The sequence below is a fragment of the Bos grunniens genome, chromosome 24 (assembly GCF_055505025.1).
Source record: "Bos grunniens cultivar Pamir isolate PY7600 chromosome 24, Bosgru_T2T1.0, whole genome shotgun sequence".
Classification (NCBI taxonomy): domain Eukaryota; kingdom Metazoa; phylum Chordata; class Mammalia; order Artiodactyla; family Bovidae; genus Bos; species Bos grunniens.
In genome coordinates this window covers 11,301,930-11,319,907 of record NC_141188.1, presented here as the reverse complement: position 1 = coordinate 11,319,907, position 17,978 = coordinate 11,301,930, and positions in this window count along the sequence as shown.

Sequence of the window (17,978 nt, the reverse complement as noted above, 5' to 3'; positions counted from 1 at the left end):
GATGGCTGGATGGCATCACTGACTTGATGGACGTGAGTATCAGTGAACTCCGGGAGTTGGTGATGGACAGGGAGGCCTGGCATGGTTCGATTCATGGGGTCACAAAGAGTCGGACAGGACTGAGCGACTGAACTGAACTGAAAGGTCAGAATTTGTAGGGTTTGGGAGGAGGGTTGGGGTGAATATAACACTACGGTAAATTTATCAGGAAATTCATACAGTGAATTAGTATAAGAAAATATGTAAGATTTGATTGTGAAGACTTTGGAAGATTACCGGAATCCAGGACAAATCTTTATAAAAGTGGGGAATCATATTTCACAGGACGTTTCTGGACAAGCTTAGTTTAGCAAACAGGAAGAGTTGCAAGGACAGAAACTTATCCTTACATACTAGAGTCTGAAATGAAGTAATGGGTACCTAATAGCATGAAACAGGAGGGGTTTCCCAGGTGACTCATTGGTAAAGAATCTGCCTGCAATGCAGGAGATGCAGATTTCATCCTTGTGTCGGGAAGATCCTCTGGAGAAGGAAATGGCAATGCACTCCAGTATTCTTGCCTGGGAAATCCCATGGACATAGGAGCCTAATGGACTACAGTCCATGGGACTGCAAAGAGTTAGACACAGCTGAGCTGAGCATGACCAAGCATGCAACATGGAATGGAACATTTTATTTATTTTAATTGGAGGCTAATTACTTTACAATATTGTGTTGCTTTTGCCATACATTGACATGAACCTGCCATGGGTGTACATGTGTTCTCCATCCTGAATGCCCCTCCCACCTCATTCCCCATCCCATCCTTCTGGGTCATCCCAGTGCACCAGCCCCGAGCATACTGTATCATGCATCAAACCTGCACTGGCAATTCGTTTCACATATGATATTATACATGTTTCAGTGCCATTCTCCCAAATCATCCCACCCTCGCCCTCTCCCACAGAGTCCAAAAGACTGTTCTATACATCTGTGTCTCTTTTGCTGTCTCGCACACAGGGTTATCATTACCATCTTTATAAATTCCATATATATGCGTTAGTATACTGTATTGGTGTTTTTCTTTCTGGCTTACTTCACTCAGTATAATAGGCTCCAGTTTCATCCACCTCATTAGAACTGATTCAAATGTATTATTTTTAATGGCTGAGTAATATTCCATTGTGTATATGTAAGGAGATCCAACCAATCCATCCTAAAGATCAGTCCTGGGTGTTCATTGGAAGGACTGATGCTGAAGCTGAAACTCCAATACTTTGGCCACCTCATGTGAAGAGTTAACTCATTGGAAAAGACCCTGGTGCTGGGAGGGATTGAGGGCGGGAGGAGAAGGGGACGACAGAGGGTGAGATGGGTGGATGGCATCACCGACTCAATGGACAGAAGTTTCAGTGAACTCTGGAAGTTGGTGATGGCTTGGCGTGCTGTGATTCATGGGGTCGCAAAGAGTCGGACACGACTGAGCGACTGAACTGAACTGAACTGAATTGCTTATAGTAGTCTCTTATCATCCTTTGTATTTCTGTGTTGTCTGTTGTGATCTCTCCATTTTCATTTCTAATTTTATTGATTTGATTTTTCTCCCTTTGTTTCTTGATGAGTCTGGCTAATGTTTTGTCAGTTTTATTTATTCTCTCAAAGAACCAGCTTTTGGCTTTGTTGATTTTTGCTATGGTCTCTTTTGTTTCTTTTCCATTTATTTCTGCCCTAATTTTTAAGATTTCTTTCCTTCTACTAACGCTGGGGTTCTTCGTTTCTTCCTTTTCTAGTTGCTTTAGGTGTAGAGTTAGGTTATTTATTTGACTTTTTTCTTGTTTCTTGAGGTGTGCCTGTATAACTATGAACCTTCCCCTTAGGACTGCTTTTACAGTGTTCCACAGGTATTGGGTTGTTGTGTTTTTATTTTCATTAGTTTATATGCATATTTTGATTTCTTTTGTGATTTGTTGGTTATTCAGCAGTGTGTTGTTCAGCCTCTATATGTTGGAATTTTTAATAGTTTTTCTCCTGTAATTGAGATCTAATCTTACTGCATTGTGGTCAGAAAAGACGCTTGGAATAATTTCAATTTTTTTGAATTTACCAAGGCTAGATTTATGGCCCAGGATGTGATCTATCCTGGAGAAGGTTCTGTGTACACTTGAGAAAAAAGGTGAAATTCATTGTTTTGGGGTGAAATGTCCTATAGATATCAATTAGGTCTAACTGGTCTATTGTATCATTTAAAGTTTGTGTTTCTTTGTTAGTTTTCTGTTTAGTTGATCTATGCATAGATGTGAGTGGGGTATTAAAGTTTCCCACTATTATTATGTTACTGTTGACTTCCCCTTTCATACTTGTTAGCATTTGTCTTACATATTGCGGTGCTCCCATGTTGGGTGCATATATATTTATAATTGTTATATCTTCTTCTTGAATTGATCCTTTAATCATTATGTAGTGTCCTTCTTTGTCTCTTTTCACAGCCTTTGTTTTAAAGTCTATTTTATCTGATATGAGTATTGCTACTCCTGCTTTCTTTTGGTCTCTATTTGCGTGGAATATCTTTTTCAAGCCCTTCGCTTTAAGTCTGTGTCCCTTGTTTTGAGATGGGTCTCTTGTAGACAACATATATAGGGGTCTTGTTTTTGTATCCATTCAGCCAGTCTTTATCTTTTGGTTGGGGCATTCAACCCATTTACGTTTAAGGCAATTATTGAAAAGTATGACCCCATTTGCCATTTACTTTATTGTTTTGGGTTCAAGTTTATACACCCTTTCTGTGTTTCCTGTCTAGAGAAGACCCTTCAGCATTTGTTGGAGAGCTGGTTTGGTGGTGCTAAATTTCTCAGCTTTTGCTTGTCTGTTAAGCTTTTGATTTGTCCTTCGTATTTGAATGAGATCCTTGCTGCATACAGTAATCTGGGCTGTAGGCTATTTTCTTTCTTCCCTTTAAGTATGTCTTGCCATTCCCTCCTGGCCTGAAGAGTTTCTATTGAAAAATCAGCTGTTATCCTTATGGGAATCCCTTTGTGTGCTATTTGTTGTTTTCCCCTTGCTGCTTTTAATATTTGTTCTTTGTGTTTGATCTTTGTTAATTTGATTAATATGTGTCTTGGGGTGTTTCACCTTGGGTTTATCCTGTTTGGGACTCTCTAGGTTTCTTGGACTTGGGTGATTATTTCCTTCCCCATCTTAGGGAAGTTTTCAACTATTATCTCCTCAAGTATTTCCTCATGCTCTTTCTTTTTGTCTTCTTCTTCTGGGACTCCTATGATTTGAATGTTGGGACGTTTAACATTGTCCCAGAGGCCTCTGAGATTGTCCTCATTTCTTTTAATTCGTTTTTCTTTTTGTTTCCTGTTTCATTTATTTCTGCCATTCTATCTTCTACCTCACTTATCCTATCTTCTGCCTCTGTTATTCTACTGTTGGTTCCCTCCAGAGTGTTTTTGATCTCATTTATTGCATTATTCCTTATATATTGACTCTTTTTTATTTCTTCTAGGTCCTTGTTAAACTTTTCTTGCATCTTCTCAATCCTCGTCTCCAGGCTATTTATCCATAATTCCATTTTGTTTTGAAGATTTTGGATCATTTTCACTATCATTATTCAGAATTCTTTATCAGGTAGATTCCCTATCTCTTTCTTTTGTTTGGTTTGGTGGGCATTTATCCTGTCCCTTTACCTGCTGTGTATTTCTCTGCCTCTTCATCTTGTTTATATTGCTGTATTTGGGGTGGCCTTTCTGTATTCTGGCAGTTTCTGGAGTTCTTTTTATGGTGAGGTTTCCTCACTGTGGGTGGGGTTGTATGGGTGGCTTGTCAAGGTTTCCTGGTTAGGGAAGCTTGTGTTGGTGTTCTGGTGGGTGGAGCTGGATTTCTTCTCTCTGGAGTGCAATGAAATGTCCAGTAATGAGTTATGAGATGTCAGTGGGTTTGGAGTGACTTTGGGCAGCCTGTATATTGAAGCTCAGGGCTATGTTCCTGTGTTGCTGGAGAATTTGTGTGGTATGTCTTGCTCTGGAACTTGTTGGCCCTTGGGTGGTGCTTGGTTTCAGTGTAGGTATGGAGGCATTTGATGAGCTCCTATCAATTAATGCTCTCTGGAGTCAGGAGTTCTCTGATGTTCTCAGGATTTGGACTTAAGCCTCCTGCCTCTGGTTTTCAGTCTTATTCTTACAGTAGCCTCAAGACTCCTCCATCTATACAGCACAAATAATAAAACATCTAGGTTAAAGATGAAAAGTTTCTCCACAGTGAGGGACACCCAGAGAGGTTCAAAGAGTCACATGGAGAAGACAAGAGGGAGGAGGGAGATAGAGGTGACCAGGAGGAGAAGAGGCAAGGGCAAGCTAGCCAGTAATCACTTCCTTTGTGCTGTCCACAGTCTGGACCACTCAGAGATGTTCACAGAGTTATACAGAGAAGGGAAGAGGGAGGAAGTAGACAGAGGTGGCCAGGAGGATAAAGTGGGGAATCAAAAGGAGAGAGACAGATCCAGCCAGTAATCAGTTCCCTAAGTGTTCTCCACAGTCTGGAACACACAAAGAGATTCACAGAGTTGGGTAGAGAAGAGAAGGGGGAGGGAGGAGATAGAGGCAACCTGGTGGAGAAAAAGGAGAGTCCAAAGGGGGAGAGAGCAGTCAAGCCAGTAATCTCGCTCCCAAGTAAAATGGGTACTGAAGATTGGGTTCTTAAAGGTACAAAATTGATAACAAATACCAAAAGGCAAAGTTTAAAAATCTAGAGTAGAGGTTGGATTCTCAAAAATACAATATTAAAGAAAAAAAAAAAAACATAGTCACAAAAATTATAAAATGTATATATATGAAGTTTGTTTTAAAAAATAGGGTTTTTTTTTTTTTTGCAAAGTAATAGTAGGTTATAAAAATGAAAATTAAAGGAGTAATAGAGGACTTAAAATTAAATTTTTTTCTTTTAAATTTAAAGAATGATAATAGTAAAAATATATCTAGGACTTTCTCTGGTGTTGTTGTGGAGAGTGTGGGGTCAGTTCATTTTCAGATAGTTCCTTGATCCGGCTTATACTTCTCAAGATCTATAGGCCCCTTCCTATGTAGTTGGTGCTAACTACAGGGTTTTAATCTATTGCACCTGTCACTTCCAAGGCGGTTCGTTCTGCTTGTTTTAGCTTCTTCTGTTTCCTCCTCTCTTCAGTGTCTAATTTCTGCTCTGACACAAGGGGGCGGTGGTGGACACTGTTTTAGGCTCACTTGTTCAGTCGTGCTGTGGGGAGGGAGGAACACTGCAAGCGAATAACACTGGAGTGTGCTCATAGTGTCTTGGCCACACTGGGTTTGCCTCTGCTTATGGCATGTGTGCTTTCCCTGTCTACACTGCTTAGGCTCTAGGTTGTTCTGCTGGCAACTGTCTAAGATGGGCCCTGGGTTGTATGCACTTCCCATGTCTAAGCTGCTCAGGTTCAGGCACTCGGGTACTCCTCAAAGGTGCAGACTTGGTTGGGCCTGCGTTTTGTGCCCTTCCCAAGTCCAAGCAGCTCAAGTGACCAGGTGCTTGGAGAGCGCTGTCGCTGCAACTTATAGCCTCCCCCATCCCTGCCACTCGGTTTTCTGGGTGTACAACCAGCGCACCTTCTCAGATGTGCCTTGTGTTTGTTCTGGGGAGCTGATCTCTGGCTGCGAGCCTCCCGGTGGATGTCGACCATCCAGAATCCCAAGAAGTCTTGGTTAGCAATGAAGCCTGCTTGCAGTTTGGTAGAGGATGCCTCTCTAGGGCCACGATTGCCCCCTTCTGGCTCTGGCTGCCCTCGCCTGCCTGTCTCTGGCGGGGAATGGGCCGGTCCGCAGCTGGCTAGCTCTACTCAGTCCTTTGTTCTATGAGCAGGCCTGGGGGTGTCTTAGGTTAGGGCTTTTCCCAGGGTAGCTATCCCACAGTCTGGTTTGCTATCTCAAGTTAGTTCCCTTAGATTGCCCTCGGGGCATTCAGGCCGGAAGCAATGCAGCCTGCGCCTCCCTGCCCAGCCCCCGCTTGCTGGTGGCAGATGCAGGCATCTGCGCTGCTTCTCTGCTGGGATTTACCATTGGGCATGTAATCTGTGGATTTTAATTATTTATTTATTTTTCTTCCCAGTTATGTTGCCCTCTGAGGTTCCAAGGCTCACCACAGATTAGCCAGTGAGAGTGTGTCCTGGTGTTTGGAAACTTCTCTCTTTTTTAAGACCCCTTCCTGGGATGGTTCTCTGTGCCTACCTCTTTTGTCTCTGTTTTTATGTTTTGTATTTTTTTTCCTACCTCCTTTCGAAGACAATGGGCTGCTTTTCTGGGTGCCTGATGTCCTCTGCCAGCATTCAGAAGTTGTTTTGTGGAATTTATTGAGCAATCAAATGTTCTTTTGATGAATTTGTGGGGGAGAAATTGGTTTCCCCGTCCTATTCCTCCACCATCTTAGGGCTGACCCCAAGTGTCAAGATGGAACATTTTAATGTCCATCATTTACTAAAAATAACTTTATCCCATCAAAATAATAGTTGCAGAGCTAACAGTTTTTGAACATATACCATGTGGTAGGCTCTGCTTCTTAAGCTACAAAATGCTTGATACAAACAGAGAGAGTTATTAAAGAACTCAGAAGAAACATTCTCAATTCTTCGGCCATTTGAGTGATGTTGTTTGTATTCATTTTAGACACTTTACCATATTAAGAAAATTTGTTTTCTATCAAGTGATGCTTTTTAGCATCCATTGAATTGCTCACATGTTTTTTTCTACATCTTCTTGCTAATGTGAAAAATCACATTGTCAATAAATGTTAAGCGCTAAATCATCTTTCAATTCTAAACATAATCAGTGTGGTTGATGCAACCTCCCTTGTTATATTTTGGAAGATTTGACTTGTTGACATTTTTATTGCATTTTAATCCATAGTAAAATGGTATCTTTATCAGATTCTAGTACAATAATTGGGCTTCCCAGGTGGCTCCATGGTAAAGAATCTCTTTGTCTAAGCAGGAGACCCAGGTTCAATCTCTGGGTCTGGAAGATCCCCTGGAGAAGAAAATAGCAACCCACTACAGCATTCATGCCTGGAAAATCTCATGGACAGAGGAGCCTGGCAGGCTACAGTCCGTGGGATTGCAAAAGACTCGAACATAACTGAGTGATGAGCATGCACATAGTACAATAGTCATGCTGAATCCATAAAATGATTCAGAAAGTTCTACCTCTTCTCCCCTTTTCTGGAAGGTTAAGATGGAGATTATACCTTACTTAAATATGTGGGGAAATATACAAACAAATCTTTCCTGAATCTGGAGTCTTGTTGTGATTCATTACTCTTTTGGTCATTGTGGATATTTTTTAAAAGCTTTAACTACATGTTTTAATTTATTTACATTATCTAACTGTATTGTCCCCAAGTTAGATATTTAAAAGGACTCAGAAGACTCTACAGAGACATACAGTAAGGGATCAGATGCAGTAAGAGAAAGACAACACGTGTTCCAAGTCTGAGGACACCCCATGCATGCATTGTCCTTGGACAGCTGTTCATGTGGATTACCACTGTGTCCCCAGGCTGAATCTCAGTATTGGTTTGGGGACCCTTGGCTGGGAGTGCTCTTAGCATCCCTCTATATAACTAGAAGGGAGAAGGCAATGGAAACCTACTCCAGTACTCTTGCCTGGAAAATCCCATGAATGGAGGAGCCTAGTAGGCTGCAGTCCATGGGGTCACTAAGAGTCGGACATGACTGAGTGACTTCACTTTCACTTTTCACTTTCATGCATTGGAGAAGGAAATGGCAACCCACTCCAGTGTTCTTGCCTGGAGAATCCCAGGGACAGGGGAGCCTGGTGAGCTGCCGTCAATGGGGTCACACAGAGTCAGACACAACTGAAGAGACTTAGCAGCAGCAGCATATAACTAGAAACTTTGTTAAACTCCTCATGACTTTCCCCTCATTGTCATAGTATGCCAGAGAAAAGTTCTGTGTTCTGACATTCCCTGTTGTATATCCTTTCTTGAATCAGGGTTATCTTTGATTTCAGTCTCATTAATGCTGCTGAAATATTAAGGTCAAAATTTTATTTATAAATGATATTTTAAAAGTCAGGGCAATTGGCAACATCGTGAAGTGAATCACAGTGGGACCTCTGCCTGTAATAAGTCAGCATTAGTGGGAGAAAAAGCTTTCATCACTCAAGCGTTCATCTTTGATATTAGGTCATGTGTCTGTATTATTATCTCCTAATCGGTCATCAGTCTGTCTTGTCGCTCCGACACAGGAGTCTAAATGGTAAAATATGATTCCCTGTGACAGAGTAACTTTTTCCCTTTTAATTTTTTCCCCAACACTCTCTGTATACGTCACTGTTCAGTTGAGGATAAGGAAGTAATTTTCAACTTGGAAGTCTGAGCACTCATCTTAACTGCCAAATGGCACAAAATAATTCCACTTGACAGTGGCTGGCACTGTATCCATAATGCTTCAAGTCACGAAATACTTTTCCAGAACTTTGTTCTTCTCTTCATTCTTCTTTTGCACTCTCTCACCTCTCACTCTTTTTATCAATCCAGTTAAGCTGCACTTCTTTTTATTAAATAGAAGGCCCCAAGCATGCCAACTTATAACAGGCCCAACAGTAAGTCACACTGTAAATGGAGATTTCTTGACTTTTCCTTGGCATAATTTAAGCTCTTTACTCTGAGAACTTTTAAACTCTAGTTCTACTGTTCCATCTATGGTTAAAAAAATGTTCTAAATCAAATGATTAATAATATATGAGGCCCTATACTATATGCCTTCTTAGAGGCAAAGTAAAAATATAATTTTTTAAAAATAGTAGCATGCATGTTAAGTCACTTCAGTCACTATGGACTGTAGCCTGCCAGGCTCCTCTGTCCATGGGTTTCTCCAGGCAAGAACATTGGAATGGGTTGCTATGCCCTCCTCCAGGGGATCTTCCTGACCCAGGGATGGAACTCGCGTCTCATATGTCTCCTGCATTGGCAAGTGTGTTCTTTACTATTAGAGACACCTGAGAAGAGTCCCTTGGACTTCAAGGAGATCCAACCAATCCATTCTAAAGGACATCAGTCCTGGGTGTTCATTGGAAGGACGGATGCTAAAGCTAAAACTCCAATACTTTGGCCATCTGATGTGAAGAACTGACTCATTTGAAAAGACCCTGATGCTGGGAAAGATTGAGGGCAGAAGGAGAAGGGACAACAGAGGATGAGATGGTTGGATGGCATCACTGACTCAGTGGACATGAGTTTGGATAAACTCCGGGAGTTGGTGATGGACAGGGAGGCCTGGCATGCTGTGATTTATGGGGTCACAAAGAGTCAGACATGATGGAGGGACTGAACTGAATTGAGAAGCCCTTTTAAAATAGTAGAACAAAAGCTAAATGACTGTGTCTATGGGAGAAATTTACAGAGGTTGGGAAAAAGCAGTATACACTGCAGTAGGCACTGCGTGAGTCAAGCCTCTTCCTAGTATCATGGGTTACATGAAACACACACACACCCTGTTGAGAAGCCTAGCAGAAAAAGAAGAGTGCCCTTTCTTGGTATAAATATTTACCTTAGTCTCTACTGTTCTACTCTCTACTATTCCTTTACCTGGGTTTGAAAATGGCTTTAATGCTGCCTGGCTGTGGGAAAATGAGAATTGCTTAACATTTTGTATGAAAATTGAATGGTGTATGAAAAATATAGAGAGGTAATGTTATCTTCTTCCTATAAACATATACTTGCTCCTAGCAATTTGTAAACCTACGGTCCAATCACCTTTATGCAATCTGTGTTTGAGTTGACTTGAACTTAAGTTCAAGTTACAGTATTTGTAAGTTTGCCCCTAGTGTTAAGCTTTAGCCTCTCTTCTTTGAAAACCTGGGCTGCTAACCAGGCCACCTTTTCCTTTGTAGATCCTGGGTTTACGACCACTCCCTTCTCAGCACTGAGATGGTTGAAAGTTCTCCTGAGGTCTTTGGCCTTTTAGTTGATGCTCTGTTATTGACCTCTTTCTCCACCCAACTTAGCTTCTGCAGATGCTTTGAGACCCAGTGTGAAGCAGACCAGCAGGCTGACTTCTCTCTGGGTCCCTTTCTCCACGTCTTTGACTACTCAGCTTCAGACCTCCTTAGTAACCTCCTTAGTAACCTCTTAGTAACCTCCTTAGTAACCTCCTTAGTAACCTCCTTAGTAACCTCCTTAGTAACCTCCTTAGTAACCTCCTTAGTAACCTCCTTAGTAACTCAGCAGCATGCTTCCGTTTTTGTAACATGGCAGAAAGTGAGACCCTGAACCCATTATAGCCTGTGAATCGTCAATTGTCTCAAATGCAAAATTAATGGAGAGTGATTGACTTGCCTGGATTCATGTCCCTCCTCCAAGGATCTTGGCAATTTCATCCTGACGAACTCAGTTGCTCTATGGTTCATTCAAAGGACTTGTTTTGTTTCTTCCCTCCCCACAGTTTGTTTTGTTTTATGTCATCAGGAAAGTTTGATTAAAAACTACCCATTGCCTCCACAAGCAGATATATAGCAGTAGAACACATGGTGAAATTTAGTTTGTTTATTTTCTAAGAAACATGGAGATAGAGGGTCACATAGGCTTTTAGTGGCCCAGCCAAAAATGGACTTCTGTTCCTTGAAAGAAGGAAGAAAAAGAAAGAAAGAGAGAGGGAAAAGAATGCCTGGTTTCCTGACATCCTATATTTCTATGCCAGTTTCCACTGTGTGAATTCAATTATTATACTGGAAATTAGATGTGATATGATTCATGAGACCATCGAAGGAATCATTATTTCAGTTAGACCAAAAAGATATCTACCATTTTCACTTATGTGGATCACTGTATATAATGCTACTCTTTGTTTGAGGCAGAGAGCAATTGTTTCTCAGTAAAAGTCTTTTTGTAGAAATAATTTTGTCTGGATATATTAATTTAACTTCTTATTTTTGATAATAATACTGAATTTTAAGAAATTAATTTTTCTGTATCAGTACATATAATGGCTAAATATTTTCAAAATTGAATATCACATGTTGAGCAACATTTATTTCTTTCAATTGCAAAGATATTTATATTTTCTTAGTTTCCATTAGTCACTTTTGAAACAGGGTCCAATCTCCATGTTTACTCTAACTATGCTAAGCTATGTATTAAATCAATTTGTGGATAATTAACAGAAACATTTTTATAAATAATAAAAATAGAGATAAATTTGGAAATTATAGTGGTCTAAAGTCCTAACCTTTATCTAATACTTCAGGAAGCTATCAGGGATCACTCTTGTGATCCCATGAACTGTAACCTGCCAAGCTCCTCTGTCCATGGGATTCTCCAGGTGAGAATACTGGAGTGGGCTGTCATTTCCTTCTCCAGAGAATCTTCCCAACCCAGGAATCGAACCTGGGTCTCCTGCAAGGCAGGCAGATTCTTAACTGATTGAACTATGAGGGAAGCCCATATAAAATAATAAAAAAGAAATAAACTTGAAAATTATAGTGGCCTGAAGTCCTAACATTTATCTAATACTATATTTTTTTCAATAATTTCACCATATTACTTTATACTTGCATGCTTCTAGGTCTATAAATAGTACTATACAAATATTAGCCAAATGTTATGTTACTCAAATTTATTCTGGTAATGAAAATAAAATGTGTTTTTTTTTTATGAAATGTATAAAAACAAATATATAGATATATACAAATCAGCGCTAAGATCATCCATCAGTTCAGTCACGCAGTCGTGCCCAGCTCTTTGCAACCCCATGGACTGCAGCATGCCAGGCTTCCCTGTCCATCACCAACTCTTGGAGTTTACTCAAATTCATGTCCATTGAGTCAGTGATGCCATCCAACCATCTCATCCTCTGTCGTACCCTTCTCCTCCTGCCTTCAATCTTTCCTAGCGTCAGGGTCTTTTCTAATGAGTCAGTTCTTCACATCAGATGGCCAAAGTATTGGAGTTTCAGCATCAGTCCTTCCAATGAATATTCAGGACTGATCTCCTTTAGGATTGACTGGTTGTATCTCCTTGCAGTCCAAGGGACTCTCAAGAGTCTTCTCCAACACCACAGTACAAAAGCATCAATTTTTTGGTTCTCAGCTTTCTTTAGAGTCCAACTCTCATGTCCATACATGACTACTGGAAAAACAATCCATAGATAAGCTAAAATACATAAAATATTTATTTGATAATTTTAATAAGATTTTTAAAGTACTGAAAGATAATTAATGAATATCTATATATCATGTGTGTTTATACATGCACACACGGTCAGATTTTGTGTAATTCTTTTTGTTATAAGCCTGTGTTAGATTCATAGCAAAAATGAGGGGGAAATACAATAATATCTTGTACACCCCCTGCCCAACACAGGCATAGCCTCCCCAAATGTACCTATCACCCCATCAGAGTGATAGGTACATTTGTTATAGTTGAAGAACCTAATTGGATGCAGTGTGATCAGCCAAAGACCATAGTTTACATTACATTACATTCCACTTTTGTGTGAATATCCTGTGGGTTTGGACAAATAGATAATGACACGTATCCATCATTATGATAGCATACAGAGTATATTCACAGAGTAATTTTGCCCTAGAAACCCTCTGTTTTTTGCCTATTCACTCCTCCCACATCCTCAATCCCTAACAAACAGTAATCTTTTTACTCTGTCTTTAGTTTTGTCCTTTTCAGAATGTCATGCTCCTGAATCATACACTATGTAGGCTTTTTAGTCTTTCACTTAGTAATATGCATTTAAGTTTCTTCCATGTCTCTTCTTGGATTGATACCTTGTTGCTTTTAGTGCTGAATAATATACTGGCTTTGATATGTAATTTAATTTCACTGTAATCAGATCTTACTATGTATGAACTGACTCCTTTTAGATTTATTTTGACTCAGTAGGTGTGCCAAAATATGACCCATTTTGATAAATACTCCGTATGCTTTTGGAAAGAATGTGCATTCATTCTCCTGATGCTGTTAAGAGAGGTTTATCCAAGTCATGTCCATCAAGTCGTTTGAAAGCACTGCTAACTCTTCTGTTTTCTCACTCATTTTCTATCCACCTACTCTATCAATTGTTCAGAAAAGAAGTGTTAAAATTTCTGACTATATATGTGTGTTTCTCTGTTTAAAATATTCTATCAGTCCTTGTTTCATATAAATTAAAGCTTTGTTCTTAGGTACATAAATCCTTACATTAGTTATGCACTCCTCATTAGTGAACTCCGTTATCATCAGGAAATATCCACTTACCCTTTGTAATACTCTTTGTTCTGAAACCTACTTAACAACCTCTCTAGTTTTCTTCTCATTGTTATTGGTATATTATAACTTAGTCTATCCTTTATCTTTTCCTCTTTTTGTGTTTTTATATATGAAGCAACCTTCCTATAGGGCTTTCCAGGTGGTGCTAGTGGTAAAGAACCCACCTGCCAATGCAGGAAACACAGGAGATGAGAGTTCGACCCCTGTGTTGGGAAGATCCTCTGGCATAGGAAGTGGCAACCCATTTCAATATTCTTGCCTGAAAAATCCCATGGACAGAGCAGCCTGGTAATGTATAGTCCACGGGACTGCAAAGAGTTGGACACAACTGAGTGACCGAGCACAAAGTTCCAACAGGCAACATGCAGTTAAGTCTTACTTGTGTGGGTGTGTCTATTTTCAATCAATGACCTTCAATGTGCTAGTCCACATGTTTTATGTTGTCACAAAAATATAAATCAGAAAGCTCTGCATTCAGATAAATAAGCTCATATATACCCAGCTAGCCATATGTAACACAAAAAGGCAGAACAGTTGATACAATGGTAATATTCACAGTTCTCTGAAGATGCAACAATATTAAGACAATCTGAAATATAACTTAATTCTGATAATTTAGGTAATTATACAAATTGCTAATGAAACCTGCTATTAAAGTTTTTGAATTGTGTTAAAAATAAGGTATCAATAGTATATTATATAAAACATGACACAAGTCAGTATTTTACCATTCGTCATTTCTTAGTCCAGCAGATCAGGGGCAGAAGAAGCAAATAACAAAGTGAAAAACACTTTCACAGAGAAAATAGCTGAACCTGCAAATCAGCAGCAGTCTCTCATGCTGATTGGGTTTGATTGGGGGAAAATGAAAAGCTACAGGGAACAAGATATGAAAAGCAATTGAAAAACCAGGTGAACTGGATAAAGAAAAATAACACCCTACCACACTTCAAATGCGCATCAGAGGAAAGCAGTAATTATAGGCAAAATAAAATGTTTCTCAATGTTATCAAAAACCTGAAATGATTAGTTTAAAAGATATGTCACACATATCCTACTCTGTCTCTAGGGAAAATAATTTCATTATGACATGGTTGCAGCCTTTAACCAATAGAATTTGTGATTTGATTTTAATCACTGTTTACTATTTTATTTTCTGGACTGCAAGTTAGTTTCTCAAACAGAAATTGCTTACTCTCTTAGTTCACACTTGTTAGAAATAGCTATCTTTGTGATATGATTGCTATTGCTAATAAGTCCAGATATATTAAGTAATCACTCCTCTAAGCTCAGTATTCTTAGCAAAATTTGGCCCCTGCCCAAAAAAAAGATACACCATCAGTTCAGTTCAGCCGCTCAGTCATGTCCAACTCTTTGCAACCCCATGAATCACAGCACACCAGGCCTCACCAACTCCCAGAGTTCACCCAAACTCATGTGCATCGAGTCGGTGATGCCATCCAGCCATCTCATCCTCTGTTGTTCCCTTCTCCTCCTGTCCCCAATCCCTCCGAGCATCGGGGTCTTTTCCAATGAGTCAACTCTTCACATGAGGTGGCCAAAGTATTGGAGTTTCAGCCTCAGCATCAGTCCTTCCAATGAACACCCAGGACTGATCTCTTTTATGAAGAACTGGTTGGATCACCTTGCAATCCAAGGGACTCTCAAGAGTCTTCTCCAGCACCACAGTTCAAAAGCATCAATTCTTCAGTGCTCAGCTTTCTTCACAGTCCAACTCTCACATCCATACATAGCAGCTGCCAAATTCAAGGTGGCCTTGTGTCGACATCCATGAAATTTCTATTATGAAATCCCCAAAACAGGTTAGATTTGTCCTATAACTTCTACCATAATCTAAAGCTGAAATATCTAATCATCTTAGACATGGAGATTCCTTACACACTTCAAATATCTCTATGGACCCTTACAGTTGAATTTTTTATATCAAAGCAAATAGCAAATGACAATGGTCTCCATGAATTCAGTGAAAGTGTAGTTGCATATCTGACTCTGCGACCCCATGAACTGTAGTCTCCCAGGCTCCTCTGTCCATGGAATTCTCGAGGCAAGCATACTGGAGTGGGTAGCCATTCCCTTCTCCAGGGGATCTTCCCCACCCAAGGTTCCAACTCAAGTCTTCTGCACTGCAGGCAAATTCTTTACCATCTGAGCCACCAGAAAAGCCCCAAATTCAGTAACATTTTTAAAACATACTAAGGACATTGACAATGCTTGTTTTCCATGGGGACTGGGAACACTTTCTAATAAGCAGTGAAAGCGAAAGTGAAGTCGCTCAGTCGTGTCCGACTCTTTGCAACCCCGTGGACTGTAGCCCACCAGGCTCCTCCATCCATGGGATTCTCCACGCAAGAATACTGGAGTGAGTTGCCATTTCCTTCTCCAGCAGATCTTCCCAACCCAGGGATCCAACTTAGATCTCCTGCATTGCAGGCAGACGCTTTAACCTCTGAGCCACCAGGCATTACCTTCTAATAAAAAGGGCTTCCCTGATAGCTCAGTTGGTAAAGAATCTGCCTGCAATGCAGGAGACACTGGTTCGATTCCTGGGTCAGGAAGATCTGCTGGAAAAGGGATAGGCTACCCACTCCAGTATTCTTGGGCTTCCCTTGTGGCTCAGCTGGTAAAGAATCAGCCTGCAAAGAGGGAGATCAGGGTTCCATCCCTGGGTTGGGAAGATCCCCTGGAGAAGGGAAAGGCTACCCACTTCAGTACTCTGGCCTGGAGAATTCCAGGGGCTGTATAGTCCATGGGGTCACAAAGAGTGGGACATGACTGAGAGACTTGCACTTTCACTTCTAGTAAAAAGATTCCTAATAACAAGATGTGTAAACTTGTTGCCATGTATTTTTATCTATTAATCTTTTCTGAAAGTTTAAAATATAGTAACTAAAAGTGCTAATCAGTGGTGAAATAATGCAGTAGTTAGTAATTTGAAACTTTTTTATATATGTAGGTCATAACCATAAAGCATTTAAATCCAATAATGATTCAGTCATTTAATAACATTGTTATTTCAGTCATGGTCAAAAGCATTTTAATAGATTTAATAATTAATTTTAATATCTGATATATTGCACACAATTATTTGAAAGTCCAATTAACAAAATACCTTAATTAAAATGCTTTATATCTGATGTAATAGAATTAAGCTAATAAAGTCACACAGATTGTTGATGTACCCTCAACCTCCTAAAATAATAGATAAACCTGTGGAATTTTGGTAGCAGCAGCATTCTTATCTTTTATTAGGAAGACTGATGCTCAAACTAACTGAAAGATGAGAAGAAGAGATGACAGGACCAGCAGTTTCTGGACAAAAGTATACTTATGTATTTTATACACTCAAGAATTCTTGATCCATTGACAAAACATATACATATTTTTTAAAATCATTGACAGAAATATACATAGAGAATGATATTTAATGTGTATTTAAAACAGGTTTAATTTCCAATAAATTAAATACTTTTATTAGTCCTTTTAGGAGAAGGAAATGGCAACCCACCCCTATGGACAAAGGAGCCTGACAGACTATAGTCCATTGGGGTCTCAAGAGTCAGACACGACTAAGCGACTAAATCACTACCAACCCATTAGTCCTTTTATACAACTTCATAATATTTATTTGACAAACTCATTTCTAGGGATAAGAGTGAGAATTACAACCAGTAATCAAGAGGATCTTTATTGTGTCAAGTGCTTTGCATTGAATATTACATGTATTCCTTATGATAACTCTATGAGTTAGGTGCTATTTCATTGTGTATATAATAAACAAGGAAGTTAAAGCTTAGAAGGTTAAATAATTCACACAAAGTTCCATAGCATCATAACATGGATTCATGCTACTCCTAGGGTTTTATCTTTTTTTTTTTTTTTTGAGGTTGTAGAACTAAAAGAAGCAAAACATTAAAATACTCTGTCTAGCTGCACTAATGCAAACAATATATATTTCTTTATATTAATTATACAAACTAATATTTATTGGACACTTACTAAATATCAAATAAAGTTGCACATCCTTTAGACATAATAACTAAGTGGTAACCTCAGAAAATATCTAGGAGAAGATTAAACTTGTCTCTAATTTGTAGACAGAAAATACAGGCACAGAGGTATTCATTAAATTGCTTAAGGCTCAGACAAAATGGAGCAACAAAGAAGAGATTTACATTCTTGGAACAATGAAAAACTTTTGATAAAATATTTTTTTAAAAACAATGAACTGCAGGACACTAATATCAAGCAGCAATGGATACTGATTCCTGAGAGATGGGAAGCAAAGGACATGGGTCCTATACATACTCAAGGTTACTTCTTTCAGAGCATCTACAAGTAGTAGTTTATGGGGGGGATCCCAGACAGCAACTCAGTGGACTCCAGGAACAAAATTGACAGAATTCACAGGAGACTATATTACAGAGGAGAAAGAACCTTCAGGATCTGGAGAGGCGAGAAACAACCTATCATACAGAAATAGGGAGCAGGACCAAGGAGCCACTCAGGGCCAGGAGCAGAGCTGACTTCCACCAGCCAAACAGAAAAGGATAATTTATAGGGCAACAGGTGGAGCACTTAGATCCTGCCTCACTATCTAGCCCTGCATAGACAGTCCTATATTAAACATAGTCCTACTCTCACCTCATAAATCTTTAAAAGCAAGCACCAAAAGCATCAAACTTTCCAAATAACTGAAC